Genomic DNA, 20,213 nt, shown 5'->3' with positions numbered 1-20,213 from the left:
TCCACTTATAAAATTTTGTTTGGTTCAGTCCCCAGACTTGGCTGTTACTTTCCACAACAGTTACAGTTGCAATCTGATGTGTTGACTAAATTATGTAACCGCATTATCACGAGAATTAACCCAAATGCATGTCCAGGTGTTTTCTTCCATTCCAGATCCTGAATTAGATACAGGAACACACCAACTACTACCTGGAGATTGAGGGCTGGTAAAGAAATTTGTGAGAAAACATTCTCTTGAACCCAGATATGATGGTCCATTCCAAGTTTTGCTGACCACAGCCACCTCAGTCGAATTGGCAAGAACACCTGAATACACACTTCCCACTGCAAGAATGCTCCAACCCCTGAGGGCAGGAACCGGCACACTTCATGACGACCATGCTGCATATCCTTTTTCTGTTTGGTCTGAGGAGGTGGCCATCACAAAAAATTATAACATAATTACATTTTGGTATAACTCTTCAGGTACACATGTGACCACCTTTACCTTTGATTACTGTGTACCTTGTCCGTTTGACACTTTCATGGCAATACCATTGGTACAGTGACATCCCTGATGGTAAGGATATATATGTGTGTTTAATGGACAGTTACTGGGGACAGAATTGTGGTTCCTGGGAGGGACAGTGGGTTGGAACATAGTACCAGATTAGAAAGAATCTGGACGGGTGAATGTGTCATTATGCCCCTCCATATCCTAACCGATGACACTCCTGATACATACACTGACCCAGCACACAGTCAGAGGAGGAAGCGAGCAGTTCCCTCTGGAAGCTTTGACCCTCATATGTACATAGATACTATAGGAGTTCCAAGGGGGGGTCCCTGATGAATTCAAAGCCAGGGATCAGGTAAAAGCTGGTTTTGAGTCTTTGATCCCCATAATAACTGTCAACAAGAATGTAGATTGGATCAATTACATATACTATAACCAACAGAGATTTGTGAATTACACTAAAGATGCCCTCCAGGGAATTGCTGACCAGTTAGCCCCCACTTCCTACATGACATTCCAAAACCGGATGACCTTAGACATGGTGTTAGCTGAGAAAGGAGGTGTCTGTAAAATGATAGAAAACACGTGAATCTGTTGCAGCTACATTCCTGATAATACTGGCCCAAATGGTAAAGTAACTCTAGCTATAAAGAAATTAGATTTGTCATTGGAGTTGAAGAAGAACTCGGGTATTACAGACCCATGGGATCAATATTTTAGCTGGATGAGTGGGTGGCAAAAAGTGCTCGCCCAGATAGTTGTAACAGTACTAATAATCCTGTTTCTTTTAGCCCCGATTGTATGCTGTATTCTACCTTTTGTAAAGAAGTTAATGAGCAAGGCTGTAGACAACAGAACACCTACATTTCTCCACCAAGAAGAAGAGGACCCTCTTATGATGGAGGATGGCAAACCCTTCACTCCTCTATAGTCACTCCCTGTCCATAATCTCACAATCCTATAGGGTTATAGGGATAGATAGCATCTGATTGCCCTTCTCCAGCTGTATCGAAGGGGGTAGTGAACTAGTTGCTGCCCAACTCTATATACAGCTTAAAAAGAGTTGCTGAGGAGAATGGGCCAGGTGAGTAGGACCTTTAGATGAGGGACAGAAGAAAATAGCCATTTTAGGGGGGACTATGAAGAAATGTAATGTACATAATGGTAATCATTAAATGTCTATTTGCTTATGTGTATACACATGTTTCTATGCAACTCCTTACTTAATATGTAGTATACAGATTGGCTCTCTGTTTGGAGTTAAAGATGGTGTCTGAACCCTACATCCTACGTGTGAGAAGAACGCATATGAGATAACAGAACCAGCTTCAACCAAACTTCAAGCATCAAGTTTCTCCATTTCTCTTGTATTTTAACCAGTTCCCGACCGGCGCACGCCGATGTACGTCGGCAGAATGGCACGGGTAGGCATATTGGCGTACAGGTACATCTTTAATGCCGCCCTGCCATCGCGCGCACGCCGCAGCTGTGAGTCCCCGTGAGCAACTAGTGACGCTGATCTCTGCTCCATGTGATTGGAGCAGAGATCAGTTTTCACTAAATGAAAGCCCAGCCCCCCACAGTTAGTAACACACTCCTAGGAACACTTAACCCCTACACTGCAACCCACTGGTTAACCCCTTCACTGCCAGTGTCATTTACACAGGAATCACTGCATTTATATAGCAGTGATTGCTGTATAAATGACAGTGGTCCCAAAAATGTGTCAAAAATGTCCGATGTGTCCACCATAATGTCGCAGTCACAATAAAAATCGCTGATTGCCGCCATTACTAGTAAAAAAAATGTTTTAAATAAAAATGCCATAAAACTATCCCCTCTAACTTTTGCACAAACCAATCAATCTCTTATTGCGATTTTTTTTCACCACAAAATATGTAGAAGAATAGGTATAGGCCTAAACCGAGGGAAAAAAATGTTTTTTATATATTTTTGGGGGATATTTATTATAACAAAAAGTAAAAAATAATGCGTTTTTTTCAAAATTGTCGCTCTATTTTTGGTTATAGCGCAAAAAATAAAAACAGCAGGGGTGATCAAATACCACCAAAAGAAAGCTCTATTTGTGGGGAAAAAAAATGGATGCCAATTTTGTTTGGGAGCCACGTCGCATGACCGCGCAATTGTCAGTTAAAGCGATGCAGTGCTGAATCGCAAAAAGTGGTCTGGTCTTTGACCAGCAAAATGGTCCGGGGCTGAAGTGGTTAACCAATAAGATGTACCAATTAGACTGACATAGCAATGACGTATCTTTCTGTATAAAATATTGATACCGCCCAGAAATAAAACAGAAGTTAGAAGTAACCGAGCTGAACGTGTCTCAGAGAGTGTTTACTTCTAATGTGCATGCACATTTATACTTTTTAATTAGAAACAGCAGCAGATAACCTTGAACTAGATTGTAGTTCTTATCTATTTCAATAGGGGTTCAGGAGGATCTGATCTAAAGCTACAAAGGAGCACTTGCAATTGCCAAAATCTGGGATCGAACAAGGGACCTTTAGACCTTCACTGAAAGTCTAAGCCCTTGTACACACGGTCGGACATTCCGATGGACAATGTCCGATAGGACCGTGTTGTCGGATAATCCGACAGTGTGTGGGCTCCATCGGACTGTTTCCGTCGGAGTATCCGACGGACCAAGTTTTCCAGCTGGGCTATAAAATTTTCCGACAACATGATCCGATCGGACTTTGTCCAATCATGTGTAGAGAATTCCCATCGGACAAAGTGCCACGCATGCTCAGATCAAATTCCTAGACCAAAGCAATTGGCTACTAGCCTGAATGTAGTCCCGTCCTAACAAAATAATGGCATCACGTTAAGTACGATCGGATCTGGTTGTCGGAATGTCCAACCGTGTGTACAAGGGCTAACGCTCGCCCAACTGAGCTATTTTGACCTGTAAATGCTCCTGATGGATATGTAAGAATGAACATAATGGTGATAAAATGCTGCATTCCTACCAAAGGGGGATGATGGTTCTCTAGTACTAATGACATGGAAATGATTTTGATAGGGGACATGAACTGGGAGGTATAACTTTTTTTAATTACGTATGGAGACAATTTGGAGCTTAACCTTTTATACTTTCCAAAAACCAAATGTTATGTGAAGTCTTGTTGTGGCACCCTTAAAGTCTACTTGCATAGTAGTCCATTATGTGTCACTTACCTGACACAGGAGCCAGCGATGTCACCGCTGTCCCCTGTAGTCCGGCGCATCCATCTTCTCGGTGGGGTCTCGCAGCTCCGCCGCTTACTTTTGGCGAAGCCGCAATGACGTCACTCCCACGCATCGTTGACGATGCCGCGCTCAGTGCGCCTATGCGCCGCTGTCTACGGCGCATGCGCCGTAGACAGCGGTGCCTGTCTTCGGGCAAATATCTCCTAAACCGTATAGGTTTAGGAGATATTTCTTGGACCTACAGGTAAGCCTTAATCTAGGCTTACCTGTAGGTCAAAGTGTGTTGTAAGGGTTTACAACCACTTTAAGGACCCAACATAGTTTGGATATTTTCATATTGAGCTACAGTTGGTGCCAATGTTCTAATCGATGAATTATTTAGGGTCGTACTAATCAGGTTTATCACTATCGTACAGGGGAGCGTAATTACAATTTTTGATCTAATACTTCACAGCAGGGCCTGTTCCTGCACTCAACAAAAATATCTATGAGGCTTTACAGTATTGCGCCACCACCAACCCCCACCTATGGCCCAATTTTTCTGCCCCTGTTTAACAGGGGCACGTAATTACTATTTTTGATCTAATATTTCCCAGCAGGGCCTGTTTCTGCGCTCAACAAAAGTATCTGTGAGGCTTTAAAGTGTTGTGCCACCACCACCACTACAGCCTAAGGCCCAATTTTTATGCCCCTGTTTAACAGGGGCGCGTAAATAAAATTTTTGATCTAATATTTCACAGCAGGGCCTGTTCCTGCGCTCAACAAGAGTATATGTGAGGCTTTACAGTGTTGTTCCACCACCACCACCACCGCCTAAGGCCCAATTTTTCTGCCCTTGTTTAACAGGTGCACGTAATTTCACTTTTTTATCTAATATTTCACAGCAGGGCCTGTTCCTGCGCTCAACTAAAGTATCTATGAGGCTTTACAGTGTTGCGCCACCACCACCCCCCACCTAAGGCCCAATTTTTATGCCCCTGTTTAACAGGGGCGCGTAATTACAATTTTTTGATCTAATATTTCACAGCAGGGCCTGTTCCTGTGCTCAACAAAAGTATCTGTGAGGATTTACAGTGTTGTTCCACCACCACCACCGCCTAAGGCCCAACTTTTCTGCCCCTGTTTAACAGGGGCATGTAATTACTATTTTTGATCTAATATTTCACAGCAGGGCCTGTTTCTGCGCTCAACAAAAGTATCTGTGAGGTTTACAGTGTTGTGCCACCACCACCACCACCGCCTAAGACCCAATTTTTAGGCCCCTGTTTAACAGGGGTACGTAATTACAATTTTTGATCTAATATTTCACAGCAGGGCCTTTTCCTGTGCTCAACAAAAGTATATGTGAGGCTTTACAGTGTTGTTCCACCACCACCACCACCACCGCCTAAGGCCCAATTTTTCTGCCCCTGTTTAACAGGGGTGCGTAATTACAATTTTTGATCTAATATTTCACAGCAGGGCCTGTTTCTGCACTCAACAAAAGTATCTGTGAGGCTTTAAAGTGTTGTGCCACCACCACCACCACCACCGCCTAAGGCCCAATTTTTATGCCCCTGTTTAACAGGGGTGCGTAATTACAATTTTTGATCTAATATTTCACAGCAGGGCCTTTTCCTGCGCTCAACAAAAGTATATGTGAGGCTTTACAGTGTTGTTCCACCACCACCACGCCTAAGGCCCAATTTTTCTGCCCCTGTTTAACAGGGGTGCGTAATTACAATTTTTGATCTAATATTTCACAGCAGGGCCTGTTCCTGCACTCAAAAAAAGTATCTGGGAGGCTTTACAGTGTTGTGCCACCCCCCCCCCCCCACCTAAGGCCCAATTTTTATGCCCCTGTTTAACAGGGGCGCGTAATTACAATTTTTAGATCTAATATTTCACAGCAGGGCCTGTTCCTGCGCTTAACAAAAGTATATGTGAGGCTTTACAGTGTTGTGCCACCACCACCATCGCCTTAAGCCCAATTTCTCTTCCCCTGTTTAACAGGGGCGAGCAATTACAATAGTTTTTTTGGTTTTGGCAATTACTGTTTCAGTAGGGAATGTACATTGTGGAGTGTATTGTAGGTAGTATGTGCAGGGAGAAGCGAGCGGAGTGTATGGTGCTTCCGCCACTGAAACATGTCTCATCCATGGGTGCAGTGTCTGTCAGAGCACAGTGCCCCCCCCCCCCAAGGGGCCCCATGTGCAGTGCACACATTGCACCCATTGAAGATACGCCACTGCGCTACGTCCCAATAGACATGAATTGGACTTTTTTGACTGCATTGGATGCATAGGTGTTTTGTGCATCCACATAAGGCAGTCCCATTAATTTCTTGTTTTTTCTTGTGTTTTTTTTGTATTTTTCTGGTTTTGTTGTGTTTTTTTTGGTTTCTTGTCTGTCTGATGGTTTGGCATTGCAGCGGTGTGGCTGCAGCATCTGACTGCTCATTGTTGATAGTTGTTCATGGTTGCTTGGTTTTGGTAGTTGCCCATGGTTGCTTGGTTTCAGGTGTTGTCTATGGTTGCTTGATAATAGTGGTTGTCCATGGCTTTTCGAATTTGGTGGTTGTCCATGGTTTCTTGGTAGTTGTCCATGGTTGCTTGGTTTCGGTAATTGCCCATGGTGGCTTTGTGTTGGTAGTTGCCCATGGTTGCTTGGTTTCAGGAGTTTTCCATGGTGGCTTGGTGTTGCTAGTTGTCCAGGGTTTCTCAGTTTCAACAGAGGTCCGTGGTTGCTTGGTGTTGGTAGTTGTCCATGGTTTCTCAGTTTCAACAGAGTTTCATGGTTGCTTGGTGTTGGTAGTTGTCCATGGTTGCTCAGTGTTGGTAATTGCCCATGATTGTCCATTTGGCGGCATGGGATTCACAGGTGTTTCGTGCATCCACATAAGACAGTCCCATTAATTTCTTGTGGTTCTTTTTGTGTTTTTTTGCATTTGGTTGTGGTTTTTGGGGTTCTTGTATGCTCGATAGTTTGACATTTCAACCCTGTGGCTGCAGCATCCGACTGCTTGGAGTCGGTAGCTGTCCATGGTTTCTTGGTAGTTGTCCATGGTTTCCTGGTAGTCGTCCATGGTTGCTTGGTTTTGGCAGTTGCCCATGGTTGCTTGGTGTTGGTAGTTGTCCATGGTTTCTTGGTAGTTGCCCATGGTTGCTTGGTTTCAGGAGTTGTCCATGGTTGCTTGGTGTTGGTAGTTGTCCATGGTTTCTTGATTTCAGTAGTTGTCCATGGTTGCTCAGTGCTGGTAGTTGTCCATGGTTGTCCATTGACTGCAGCTTCTTGCTCTTACTCTCCTTGTTGCAGTCAATGAAATCCAGCTTCTTCTCTGGCACTATTTGTGTTTTATGAGCTTCTTTGTTGGACATTAGCATCGGAATCAGCAGTTCCTGGTGCTTTGGTGAATTTTTGATCTTTGGTGGCTTGATCAAACTGTCACCTACGTATGAAAAATTGTCAAACTTCTCCTGATCTTTTGGTGATATTGCAGCCTTCCGTTGATCACAGTCGATAAATTCAGCCAATTTTATACTGCTACATGATGGTTTCTCATGAATCTGTAAAGAGAAAAAGGCATTAATCACTGTTTCTAATTGATACAGAAATTGGTCACAAAGCATAGTGAACCCAACCCCTGAGGTGTGGCGAATTTTACAAAACAGGCTCCTTCCACCCTAGCTCCCTCTAGAGGTCAAAAGAAACTTAAGACTGCATTATCCCACCCTTGAAGACTATCCAAGCCCAGGAACAAATTAGTATTTTTCCAGCTTAGACCTTGAACCAACTCCCCTCTATACAATGGAGATAAGAAGTGTAGGTGTTTTTAATCCTAATCAGAAGAGCAGGTCAGGGTGACAACGCTGCTTCTCCATAGATACATGGGCAGGAAATGTGCAGCAGACTGGATTAAGTAAAATAAATCAGATCTCAGTTGTGCACCTAACCCATACATAGTAATCATCTCCAGTAATAACCAGAATTCATTCAGACCAGGTCATATGATTGTGTAGTGATCACAAGCACATATACATAAATGTCTTTGATGGTGAACAGCCTGTGGTGAAAATCCCCCCCTCCCCCCAGATATGGTTAGACTCCATTATCCATATACTTACCGGTCCTGATTTAGAAGGCGTGCATGGCTTTCTTCCTCTAACTCCATCCAGTCGATAGTCTTGAAGAACGGGTGGTTCCTGATGTCACTGACTTGGTGTTTTCGTTTCATCTTGGTCTTTCCACAGAAGTTGTAAAATAGAATGAAATATAATGAGACACCGAAGGAGCAATAACAATACCCGAACAATAGAGAAGCTGAGGCTCTAAGTATACTTACTCTCTTTAGGAGGTCTTGGAGGTCAGGGTCTATATTCTGTGGATAATCAGGATCCTGGCTCATGATTCTGTCGATACAATTTTTGTAGAAGGGGTGTTTGCCAACCGCCATTTCATATACTATTACTCCAAGGGAGAAATAGTCAGCCATGGTATAATAATCCAGATGTTTCAAGACCTGTAGAAACATAAGAGAGACAAAGAAAGATGAGCACATTGTCAGAGTGGGCAGAGGACAGATATGACAATATAGTGACATATGTGTTGTAGGAAGCTCATGAAGGACTAAAATCATGCTTAAACTACACCATACTGAGGGGGCAGCTTGTTAATATTAGAGGCGGGGTAGGGTCCTCCAAAGTTACTAAACAAAGGGTCAGTTTACAGTCCTTTAGACACTAGGAGGCTTGTGGCAGTAAAATCCCTCATATTTGGTATTATGTTGTTGTCAGTTGGAGGAATAGGGCCCCACCATTAGTATCAGTTGGAGGAATGGGGGCCCATCATTAGTATCAGTGGGAGGAATAGTGCCCCATCATTCCTATTAGTGGGAGGAATAGTTCCCCATCACTGGTGTCAGTAGGAAGAATAGTGCCCCATCATTGGTGTGATTGGAAGAATAATGCACGGTTGATTAAGTGGAGGGAATGGAGCCCCAAGGGCCAGATAAAAGCAAGCAAAGGACACAGTTTAGCGATCACTGGCTCTGAGGTATACTTTCACTTTGCGCATACTTACTTCTGGCGCCATGTAGATTTCTGTCCCCACAAATCCCATTAGTTCTCTTAGACTCGGTGACTCCCCTCACCGCTACTCCGAAATCTGCGATCCTAGCATGGCCGGCGCTGTCTAAGAGAATGTTTTCTGGCTTCAGATCTCTGTGAATGATCTCTTTGGCGTGCAGGAATTGCAGGCCGCACAGCATTTCCGCCGTTAGCTTTCTGATGAAGAAAGAAGTACATGGATTAGCATCAAAATACGTCAAAGATTAGTTAAAGCTAAATATGAAGTGACTTCTCCCTATAGTAAATAGGGGTATGGATGGATGGGATCAGCTGGAGGGGCCTGGCTAGGTCACTGCCTGTCCTCAGTGGTCAGCCACCCCCCCCCCCCCACTCCAAAGTGATCCTGACATCGGACTTACCTTATCTTGTCCATGGGTAGTCGAGCTGAAGGTTTCATCAGTTCACGGAGCTCCCCTTCACTAAGATACTCCATAACATAGACCAGATGAGTCTGTGAAAAAAAGAAAACAAGGTTAAAGTTATAGACATTGAAGATTTCAGTCTATGGAGGAATATATGGAGACATACTAAGTGCTTTGGATGGGAACTCTGAAAAACCTGGCAGAGAGAGGTGGTGTAGGCCACCATCACTGAAATATCTTGTATGGCTGTTAGGATGATCCCATGACTTCCATACTTTGGCTCCCCATTATGGAAGATGCATGTAGATCAGGAGATCTGACCTTTCCTGCCTTGCTAGTTGTAGACTTGTTTTGGCTCAGTGACTCAAAGTTTTGAGGCCAGAGACAGCCAGGTAGCTAGCAATGTCTAAAGTCAGTAATGGCGGACTCTCAGTGTGTGGTTTATTGAAGGAAAATCTCTACTCTGTATGGTTGATGTCACCAAGTTCCAGCCTTATAGGAAGCACTCTAGAGTTCTTCTCTTACCTTTACTGCTTTCCACTGATCTACAGCCAGAACCTGATGTGTGGGACACAAGTGAAGCTCTCCCCCAATTTAGCACTTAGTGCCCAAAGGACTTTCTGACAGGTCTAAACACTGTCATCTTATGGGGCAAAGTAGGGCTCAAGTCCTGCAGGAACGCATGGAACGGAGTTCCTGTCTTTTTCCACAACAGGAACTCAGTTCCGGTTAGCAGCCGTGCCCTGCAAGACTTTGAAGTATGCGAGTTGTGTGGCAGGTGCTACACCAGCAGCTGCCGACACAGCTCACAATAGTAAGTGCCGCACACCTGATCATTCAGGCATTGCCAGTAGGGGGCCCCATGACAGCTTCCGCTTCGATCTACCTGTCAATCACAGCTAGCTGACGGGTAGATCGGGTCTAGGTCTATGCTGACGGGTAGATCAGCTATTCTGCTCACAGGAAATGCAGGGAGAGAGGTGAGCTGAGGGAGGAACATCATTTTGGGGTGGTAAGCTGAGCACAATACCTGGCAAAGTTTAATGCCAGGGGGAAGTTTATGTGAAAATATACATTAGTCCCCCCTCACACCTGTATATACATCAGTCCCCCCTCACCTGTATATACATCAGACCCCCCCTCACACCTGTATATACATCAATCCCCCCTCACACCTGTATATACGTCAGTCCCCCCTCACACCTGTATATACGTCAGTCCCCCCCCTCACACCTGTATATACGTCCAGTCCCCCCCTCACACCTGTATATACGTCAGTCCCCCCCTCACACCTGTATATACGTCAGTCCCCCCTCACACCTGTATATACGTCAGTCCCCCCTCACACCTGTATATACATCAGTCCCCCCCACACCTGTATATACATCAGTCCCCCCCTCACACCTGTATATACATCAGTCCCCCCCTCACACCTGTATATACATCAGTCCCCCCTCACACCTGGTATATACATCAGTCCCCCCTCACACCTGTATATACATCAGTCCCCCCTTCACACCTCATATACATCAGTCCCCCCCTCACACCTGTATATACATCAGTCCCCCCCTCACACCTGTATATACATCAGTCCCCCCTCACACCTGTATATACGTCAGTCCCCCCTCACACCTGTATATACGTCAGTCCCCCCCTCACACCTGTATATACGTCAGTCCTCCCTCACACCTGTATATATAAACATCAGTCCCTCCTCACACCTGTATATACGTCAGTCCCCCCCTCATACCTTTGTATACGTCAATCCCCCCTCACACCTGTATATACCTTAGTCCCCCCTCACATCTGTATATACCTTAGTCCCCCCTCACACCTGTATATACATCAGTCCCCCTTACACCTGTATATACATCAGTCCCCCCCTTACACCTGTATATACATCAGTCCCCCCCTCACACCTGTATATACATCAGTCCCCCCCTCATACCTGTATATACATCAATCCCCCCCTCATACCTGTATATACATCAATCCCCCCCTCATACCTGTATATACATCAATCCCCCCTCACACCTGTATATACATCAATCCCCCCTCACACCTGTATATACATCAATCCCCCCTCACACCTGTATATACATCAATCCCCCCTCACACCTGTATATACGTCAATCCCCCCTCACACCTGTATATACGTCAATCCCCCCTCACACCTGTATATACGTCAGTCCCCCCTCACACCTGTATATACGTCAGTCCCCCCTCACACCTGTATATACGTCAGTCCCCCCTCAGACCTGTATATACGTCAGTCCCCCCTCAGACCTGTATATACGTCAGTCCCCCCTCACACCTGTATATACGTCAGTCCCCCCTCACACCTGTATATACGTCAGTCCCCCCTCAGACCTGAATATACGTCAGTCCCCCCTCAGACCTGAATATACATCAGTCCCCCCTCAGACCTGAATATACATCAGTCCCCCCTCAGACCTGAATATACATCAGTCCCCCCTCAGACCTGAATATACATCAGTCCCCCCTCAGACCTGAATATACATCAGTCCCCCCTCAGACCTGAATATACATCAGTCCCCCCTCAGACCTGAATATACATCAGTCCCCCCTCAGACCTGAATATATATCAGTCCCCCCTCAGACCTGAATATACATCAGTCCCCCTCACACCTGTATATACCTCAGTCCCCCTCACACCTGTATATACATCAATCCCCCCTCACACCTGTATATACATCAGTCCCCCCTCACACCTGTATATACATCAGTCCCCCCTCATACCTGTATTTACGTCAGTCCCCCCTCACCTGTATATACATCAGTCCCCTTCATACCTGTATATACATCAGTCCCCCCCACACCTGTATATACATCAGTCCCCCCCACACCTGTATATACATCAGTCCCCCCACACCTGTATATACATCAGTCCCCCCTCACCTCACCTGTATATACGTCAGTCGTCGTCCCCTCACACCTGTATATAAATCAGTTCCCCCCTCACACCTGTATATACATCAGTCCCCCCTCACATCTGCATATACATCAGTCCCCCCACACCTGTATATACATCAGTCCCCCCCACAAACCTGTATATATGTCAGTCCTCCCCCCACACCTGTATATACATCAGTCCCCCCTCACACCTGTATATATGTCAGTCCCCCCCCCACACCTGTATATACATCAGTCCCCCCCCACACCTGTATATACATCAGGCCCCCCCACACCTGTATATACATCAGCCGCCCTACACCTGTATATACATCAGTTCCCCCCCCCCCCCACACCTATATATACATCAGTCCCCCCTCACACCTGTATATACGTCAGTCCCCCCTCACACCTGTATATACGTCAGCCCCCCCGTACATACGTCAGTCACCCCCTCACACCTGTATTATATATATACACATCAGTCCCCCCTCACACCTGTATACATTGTCAGTCCCCCCTCACACCTGTATATATGTCAGCCCCCCCTCACACCTGTATATATGTCAGCCCCCCTCACACCTTTATATATGTCAGTCCCCCCTCACACCTGTATATACATCAGTCCCCCCTCATACCTGTATATACATCAGTCCCCCCTCATACCTGTATATACACATCAGTCCCCCCTCATACCTGTATATACACATCAGTCCCCCCTCATACCTGTATATACATCAGTCCCCCCCACACCTGTATATACATCAGTCCCCGCTCATACCTATATATACACATCAGTCCAGTCCCCCCTCACACCTGTATATACATCAGTCCCCCCTCACACCTGTATATACGTCAGTCCTCCCTCACACCTGTATATATAAACATCAGTCCCTCCTCACACCTGTATATACGTCAGTCCTCCCTCACACCTGTATATATAAACATCAGTCCCTCCTCACACCTGTATATACGTCAGTCCCCCCTCACACCTTTGTATACGTCAATCCCCCCTCACACCTGTATATACCTTAGTCCCCCCTTACACCTGTATATACATCAGTCCCCCCCTTACACCTTTATATACATCAGTCCCCCCCTCACACCTGTATATACATCAGTCCCCCCTCACACCTGTATATACATCAATCCCCCCTCACACCTGTATATACATCAGTCCCCCCCTCACACCTGTATATACATCAGTCCCCCCTCACACCTGTATATACGTCAGTCCCCCCTCACACCTGTATATACGTCAGTCCCCCCTCAGACCTGAATATACATCAGTCCCCCCTCAGACCTGAATATACATCAGTCCCCCCTCAGACCTGAATATACATCAGTCCCCCTCACACCTGTATATACCTCAGTCCCCCTCACACCTGTATATACATCAGTCCCCCCTCACACCTGTATATAAATCAGTCTCCCCCCCAACACCTGTATATACATCAGTCCCCCCCTCATACCTGTATTTACGTCAGTCCCCCCTCACCTGTATATACATCAGTCCTCCTTCATACCTGTATATACATCAGTCCCCCCCACACCTGTATATACATCAGTCCCCCCTCACCTCACCTGTATATACATCAGTCCCCCCTCACACCTGTATATACGTCAGTCGTCGTCCCCTCACACCTGTATATAAATCAGTTCCCCCCTCACACCTGTATATACATCAGTCCCCCCCCCTCACACCTGTATATACATCAGTCCCCACTCACATCTGCATATACATCAGTCCCTCCACACCTGTATATACATCAGTCCCCCCCACAAACCTGTATATAGGTCATTCCTCCCCCCACACCTGTATATACATTAGTCCACCCTCACACCTGTATATATGTCAGCCCCCTCACACCTGTATATACATCAGTCCCCCCCCCACACCTGTATATACACATCAGTCCCCCTCACACCTGTATATACGTCAGGCCCCCCCACACCTGTATATACATCAGCCGCCCTACACCTGTATATACATCAGTCCCCCCCCACACCTATATATACACATCAGTCCCCCCTCACACCTGTATATACATCAGCCCCCCCCCCCCCCCCCGTACATACTTCATTCACCCCTCACACCTGTATATATATATATATATATATATATATATATATATATATATATATATATACACACACACACACACACACACACACACACATCAGTCCCCCCTCACACCTGTATACATTGTCAGTCCCCCCTCACACCTGTATATATGTCAGCCCCCCTCACACCTGTATATATGTCAGCCCCCCTCACGCCTTTATATATGTCAGTCCCTCCTCACACCTGTATATATGTCAGCCCCGTCATTCCAGTATATATCAGCCCCCCTCATACCTGTATATGTGTCAGCCCCCCTCACACCTGTACATATGTCAGCCCCCCTCATATCTGTATATATGTCAGCCCTCCTCACACCTGTATATATGTCGGCCCCCCACATACACAAATCTGTAAACACACAAAGCTCTGGCCCCTCCCTGTACACAAACAGCCCTCCTCCCTTTCCTTCACAGCCCATACTTGTAAATTAGGTCTTCCTACCTAGTCCCAGCTCTTGTTTCCACAAAGCTGACATGTTTTTGGGACACAGTGGAGCTGCAGCAGATCACACTACATAACACAGTACAGGCAGCTCACATGAGGGGCGCACATGCACATGGTACCCCTTCACCCGCTCCTGATTTCTCCTGGTCTGGGAGAGAAAGAAACTGGGGGGGGGGGGGAGAGACAGGGGGGTAAAGAGAGAGAGCGGGAAAGAGAAAGAGAGGGAGGAAAAGAGAGGCAGGGGTGAGACAGGGGAGCAATAGAGAGACAGGGGGGAGAAAGAGAGGGGAGAGAGAAATAGGAGGGAGAGAGAGAAAATGAGGGAGAGATAGGAGGGGGGGGGGGGGAGAGGAGAGAGACAGGGGTGAGAGAGGGGAGGGGGAGAATGGGGGAGGGAGAGACACAGGAAGAACAGAGACAGGGGGGTGAACGAGAGAGAGGGGAGAGAGTAAAGAGAGGGGGAGATAGGAGGTGGGAAGAGAGAGAGACAGGGGTGAGAGAGAGAGAGAGGATGAAGCAAGAGAGAGGAGAGGGGGGAAGAGAGACAGGGGGTGTGAGAGAGAGAATGGGGGGAGAGAGAGAGGGGGGAAGAGAAAGGTGGAGAGAGAGAGGGGATGAAGCGAGAGAGAGGAGGGGAGAGAGAGGGGGGAAGAGAGACAGGGGGGTGTGAGAGAGATAATGGGGGAGAGAGAGGAAAAGAAATGGGGAGAGAGGGGGGGAGTGGGGGGACAGAGAGTGTGGGAGAGAATGGGGAGGGAGAGAAAAAAGGGGGGTAGAGGGGGAAAAGAGAGAGAAAATGGGGGAGAGAGGGGGAAAGAGAGAGAAGAGCAGGAGAGCAGGGGGGTAAAAGGGTTAAAGTGATCTAAAGGTATTTTTTTGTTTAAATAACAACCATGTCATAACTTACCCACCAGCCCCAATCCTCCTTTTCTGGCTCCCCGGTGGCGCCCCTGGCACCTTCCCTTCATTGAGTGCCCCTACAGAGAGCTGAATTCCATGGGGGGCACTCATGCGGGCACGCTCCCGGGTCCTGCTGCTGCGTCCATTGACACAGACAGCAGGACTTGGCCCCACCCCCTGTGTCACTGGATTTGAATGACAGCAGCGGGAGCCAATGGCGTCTGTTGCTATCAATCTATCCAATGAGGACTGGAGCTGCTGTGCTCGTCGCTGGAATGATCAGCCTGCACCTGTAAAGAAAAAAGGACGTGCCTCAAAAAACACACCAAAACACAACTGTGGGTGCAATTTTGATGCATTTTTCATGGTGAGGTGCGTGCTGCTGTATGACGATGGGAGCATGTTCTGGCGTTGCAGGCCCTTCAGTGTCACATAAATGGGGTCCATCGTTCGGTTTAAAGCTTCTTTAGGTCCAAAAACTGCACCAGATTGCGGGTGCCGCAGTACCGCGCATTTGGGTTGCGGTGCCTTTTTGAACAGTAGTGCATGCCGTACTTTTTGTGAGACCTGCTGTGATTTTTTGGCTCATTCAATTGAACGGGGACAATGCAGAACCACACAGCAATGTGGACCGCCAATCCTGCGTGATCCGACCTGAAGGCCTCCCTACCACAGCAAAGTAGAACATGTATATAAACTGTGTGTATATAGGTGTGGATGAGGCTGTTCTCAACGCGTTTCCTTCCGTCCTTCCTCGGCAGTGAGGTCCTGTACGGGAAACACCTAACAATACATGGAAGTAATTCCAAGGCGTTATAATGCATGAGACTAGAAGACATCATTTATTCACTTTACCAGCAGATGGCGTACAGAAATCCATCCATACATGGGGGGGCCATCACCTCCAGAGAGCTTCCGGGGGAGTGGGGGGGAACACCAGCTGGGTACACGTCACCGACACCAGCATGGACCCTAAAAATAAGAATTATAGAATATAAGATCATGGGGGAGGGGAGTCGAACCGAAGGACTCCCAGGAAAACACACAGAATCCCCAAATATAGATCCGCCGATATCTCCACCCACTACTATATCCAATGTATACTACCCCCAGACTGGGACTCCCCCCAACTGATAGACTCTCCTAGACTGACTGGCCCAAAAAGGACCAGCCCCGCTAAACAAAGGAACCCCCCCAGACTCACAGACCTCCCGTACCCCCTCTAGATTTAGGGACCCCCCAACTGACAGACCCTCCTAGACTGAGGGACCCAGCCCAAGACTGACAAATCACCATAGACTGAAGGTCCTCCCGACTCCTCCCTCCTTAAACTGAGGGCCCCCCAGACTGACAGACCCCCTTACCCCCTCTAGACTTAGGAACCCCCAACTAACAGACCCTTCTACACTGAAGAGCCCCCCTAATTTCACTCAAATGACTGACCCCCCTAAACGGAGGAACACTCAGACTGACAAACCCCTCTTACCCCTACTAGACTTAGAGACCCACATCAGACTGATGAGACCCTGACTTCCCCCCTCACTGATGGTCCACCAAATGACCAACCCTCCTAAACTGAGGAAACCCCCCCAGATTGACAGATCCCCCCTTACCCCCTCTAGATTTAGGAACCTCTCCTGACTGACCCCCCCCCCCCCAATTAACAGACCCTCCTAGATTGAGGAGCCCCCTGACTGATCCCTCCTAGACTAACAGTTCCCCAAATGACCAGCCCCCCCTAAACTGAGGAACCCTCCAGACTGACAGACCCCCTGTACCCCCTCTAGATTTAGGTACACCCTCAGACTGGCAAACCCTCCTAGACTGAGGAGCCCCTTGACTGACAGAACCCCTCCCCTTAGACTAAGAAACCCCCCCTTAGACTGAAAAAACCCAGCTAGACTGAGGGTCCCCCAACTCTCCCCTCCTTAAACTGAGGGCCCCCCCAGACTGACAGACCCCCCCCTTACCCCCTCTACACTTAGGAACCCCCAACTGATAGACCCTTCTACACTGACAAGCCCCCTGGACTTCCCCCCAGACTGACATTCCCCCCAAATGACTGACCCCCTAGACTGAGGCCCCCTCAGACTGACAGACCCCCTAGACTGAGGGACCCCAAGACTGACAAGCCCCCCTAGACTGAGAGCCCCCAAAATGACAGACCCACCTAGACTGATGGACCCCTCTAGACTGAGGGACCCCCAGACTGATGGATCCCCCTAGACTGAGAGCCCCCAGACCTCCCTAGACTGACGACCCCATAGACTGAGGACCCCCAGACTGAGGGCCCCTCAGACTGACAGACCCCCTTACCCCCTCTAGACTTAGGAACCCCCAACTAACAGACCCTTCTACACTGAAGAGCCCCCCTGATTTCACTCAATGACTGACCCCCCTAAACGGAGGAACACTCAGACTGACAAACCCCTCTTACCCCTACTAGACTTAGAGACCCACATCAGACTGATGAGACCCCTGACTTCCCCCCTCACTGATGGTCCACCAAATGACCAACCCTCCTAAACTGAGGAAACCCCCCCCAGATTGACAGATCCCCCCTTACCCCCTCTAGATTTAGGAACCTCTCCTGACTGACCCCCCCCCCCCCCCCCCAATTAACAGACCCTCCTAGATTGAGGAGCCCCCTGACTGATCCCTCCTAGACTAACAGTTCCCCAAATGACAAGCCCCCCTAAACTGAGGAACCCTCCAGACTGACAGACCCCCTGTACCCCCTCTAGATTTAGGTACACCCTCAGACTGGCAAACCCTCCTAGACTGAGGAGCCCCTTGACTGACAGAACCCCTCCCCTTAGACTAAGAAACCCCCCCTTAGACTGAAAAAAACCCAGCTAGACTGAGGGTCCCCCAACTCTCCCCTCCTTAAACTGAGGGGCCCCCCCAGACTGACAGACCCCCCCCCTTACCCCCTCTACACTTAGGAACCCCCCCAACTGATAGACCCTTCTACACTGACAAGCCCCCTGGACTTCCCCCCAGACTGACAGTCCCCCCAAATGACTGACCCCCTAGACTGAGGCCCCTCAGACTGACAGACCCCCCTAGACTGAGGGACCCCAAGACTGACAAGCCCCCCTAGACTGAGAGCCCCCAAAATGACAGACCCACCTAGACTGATGGACCCCTCTAGACTGAGGGACCCCCAGACTGATGGATCCCCCTAGACTGAGAGCCCCCCAGACCTCCCTAGACTGACGACCCCATAGACTGAGGACCCCCAGACTGAGGGCCCCTCAGACTGACAGACCCCCCTGGACTGAGGGATCCCCAGACTGACAGACCCCCTGTATCCCCTCTAGACTTAGGGACCCCCACCAGACTGACAAACTCCCCTAGACTGAAGGAACCCTGACTCCACCCTCTAGACTTAGGAACCCCCCCAACTGACAGACCCCTCTACACTGACAAGCCCCCCAAATAACTGTCCATCCTTATCCCTGTGCTTCAATGTTCAGTGTCCTCATCCCTATCCCCCTGCTTCAATGTTCAGTGTCCTCATCCTTATCCCCGAGCTTCAATGTTCAGTGTCCTCATCCCTATCCCCCTGCTTCAATGTTCAGTGTCCTCATCCCTATCCGCGAGCTTCAATGTTCAGTGTCCTCATCCTTATCCCCCTGCTTCAATGTTCAGGGTCCTCATCCTTATCCCCGAGCTTCAATGTTCAGTGTCCTCATCCCTATCCCCCTGCTTCAATGTTCAGTGTCCTCATCCCTATCCGCGAGCTTCAATGTTCAGTGTCCTCATCCTTATCCCCCTGCTTCGATGAGGACACTGAACATCGAAGCATGGGGATAGGGATGAGGACACTGAACATTGAAGCTCGGGGATAAGGATGAGGACACTGAACATTGAAGCAGGGGGATAGGGATGAGGACACTGAACATTGAAGCTCGGGGATAAGGATGAGGACACTGAACATTGAAGCTCGGGGATAGGGATGAGGACACTGAACATTGAAGCTCGGGGATAGGGATGAGGACACTGAACATTGAAGCATGGGGATAGGGATGAGGACACTGAACATTGAAGCTCGGGGATAAGGATGAGGACACTGAACATTGAAGCAGGGGGATAGGGATGAGGACACTGAACATTGAAGCACAGGGATAAGGATGGGACACTGAACATTGAAGCTCGGGGATAGGGATGAGGACACTGAACATTGAAGCATGGGGATAGGGATGAGGACACTGAACATTGAAGCACAGGGATAAGGATGAGGACACTGAACATTGAAGCTCGCGGATAGGGATGAGGACACTGAACATTGAAGCACGGGGATAAGGATGGACACTGAACATTGAAGCTCGGGGATAAGGATGAGGACACTGAACATTGAAGCACGGGGATAAGGATGGACACTGAACATTGAAGCATGGGGATAGGGATGAGGACACTGAACATTGAAGCATGTAGCTCAGGATAGGCACTACAAGTCCCAGCAATGCAAAACCTACTAGGTAACAAGGGAAGTATTAGTGTTGTAACGAACGGCCCAGTGTTTGTGTTGTGTGTAACTTCACTTCCGTAACATTATGTGATGGTTTCGCTGAACTGTATTGCCGAAACTATGTTGGAACGGGGAAGTGATTGGAGCATCGGCAGGCAGTACACAAACACGGCCACGTTGTTGCG

The 20,213-nt window shown here is 48.0% G+C and overlaps 1 long non-coding RNA gene across 1 annotated transcript in view; it reads right to left on the bottom strand.

The window, feature by feature from the left end:
- Positions 1 to 9,169: 9,169 nt before the first annotated feature.
- LOC143988258 (uncharacterized) overlaps positions 9,170 to 20,213 on the bottom strand; it is a 12,852-nt gene continuing 1,808 nt past the window's right edge. The window contains exons 2-3 of the long non-coding RNA XR_013276808.1: positions 16,410 to 16,526; positions 9,170 to 9,261 (exon numbers count right to left, since the gene is read on the bottom strand). This is a non-coding gene — a long non-coding RNA (uncharacterized LOC143988258). The remainder of the gene's footprint in view (positions 9,262 to 16,409; positions 16,527 to 20,213) is intronic.

The sequence above is a fragment of the Lithobates pipiens genome, unplaced genomic scaffold (genome assembly GCF_037356315.1).
Source record: "Lithobates pipiens isolate NorthernLeopardFrog02 unplaced genomic scaffold, aLitPip1_a1.2 Scaffold_1, whole genome shotgun sequence".
In the NCBI taxonomy this organism is placed as follows: domain Eukaryota; kingdom Metazoa; phylum Chordata; class Amphibia; order Anura; family Ranidae; genus Lithobates; species Lithobates pipiens.
Note: the sequence above shows the minus strand (reverse complement) of the source record. Positions and strands in the feature narration are given on the sequence as shown.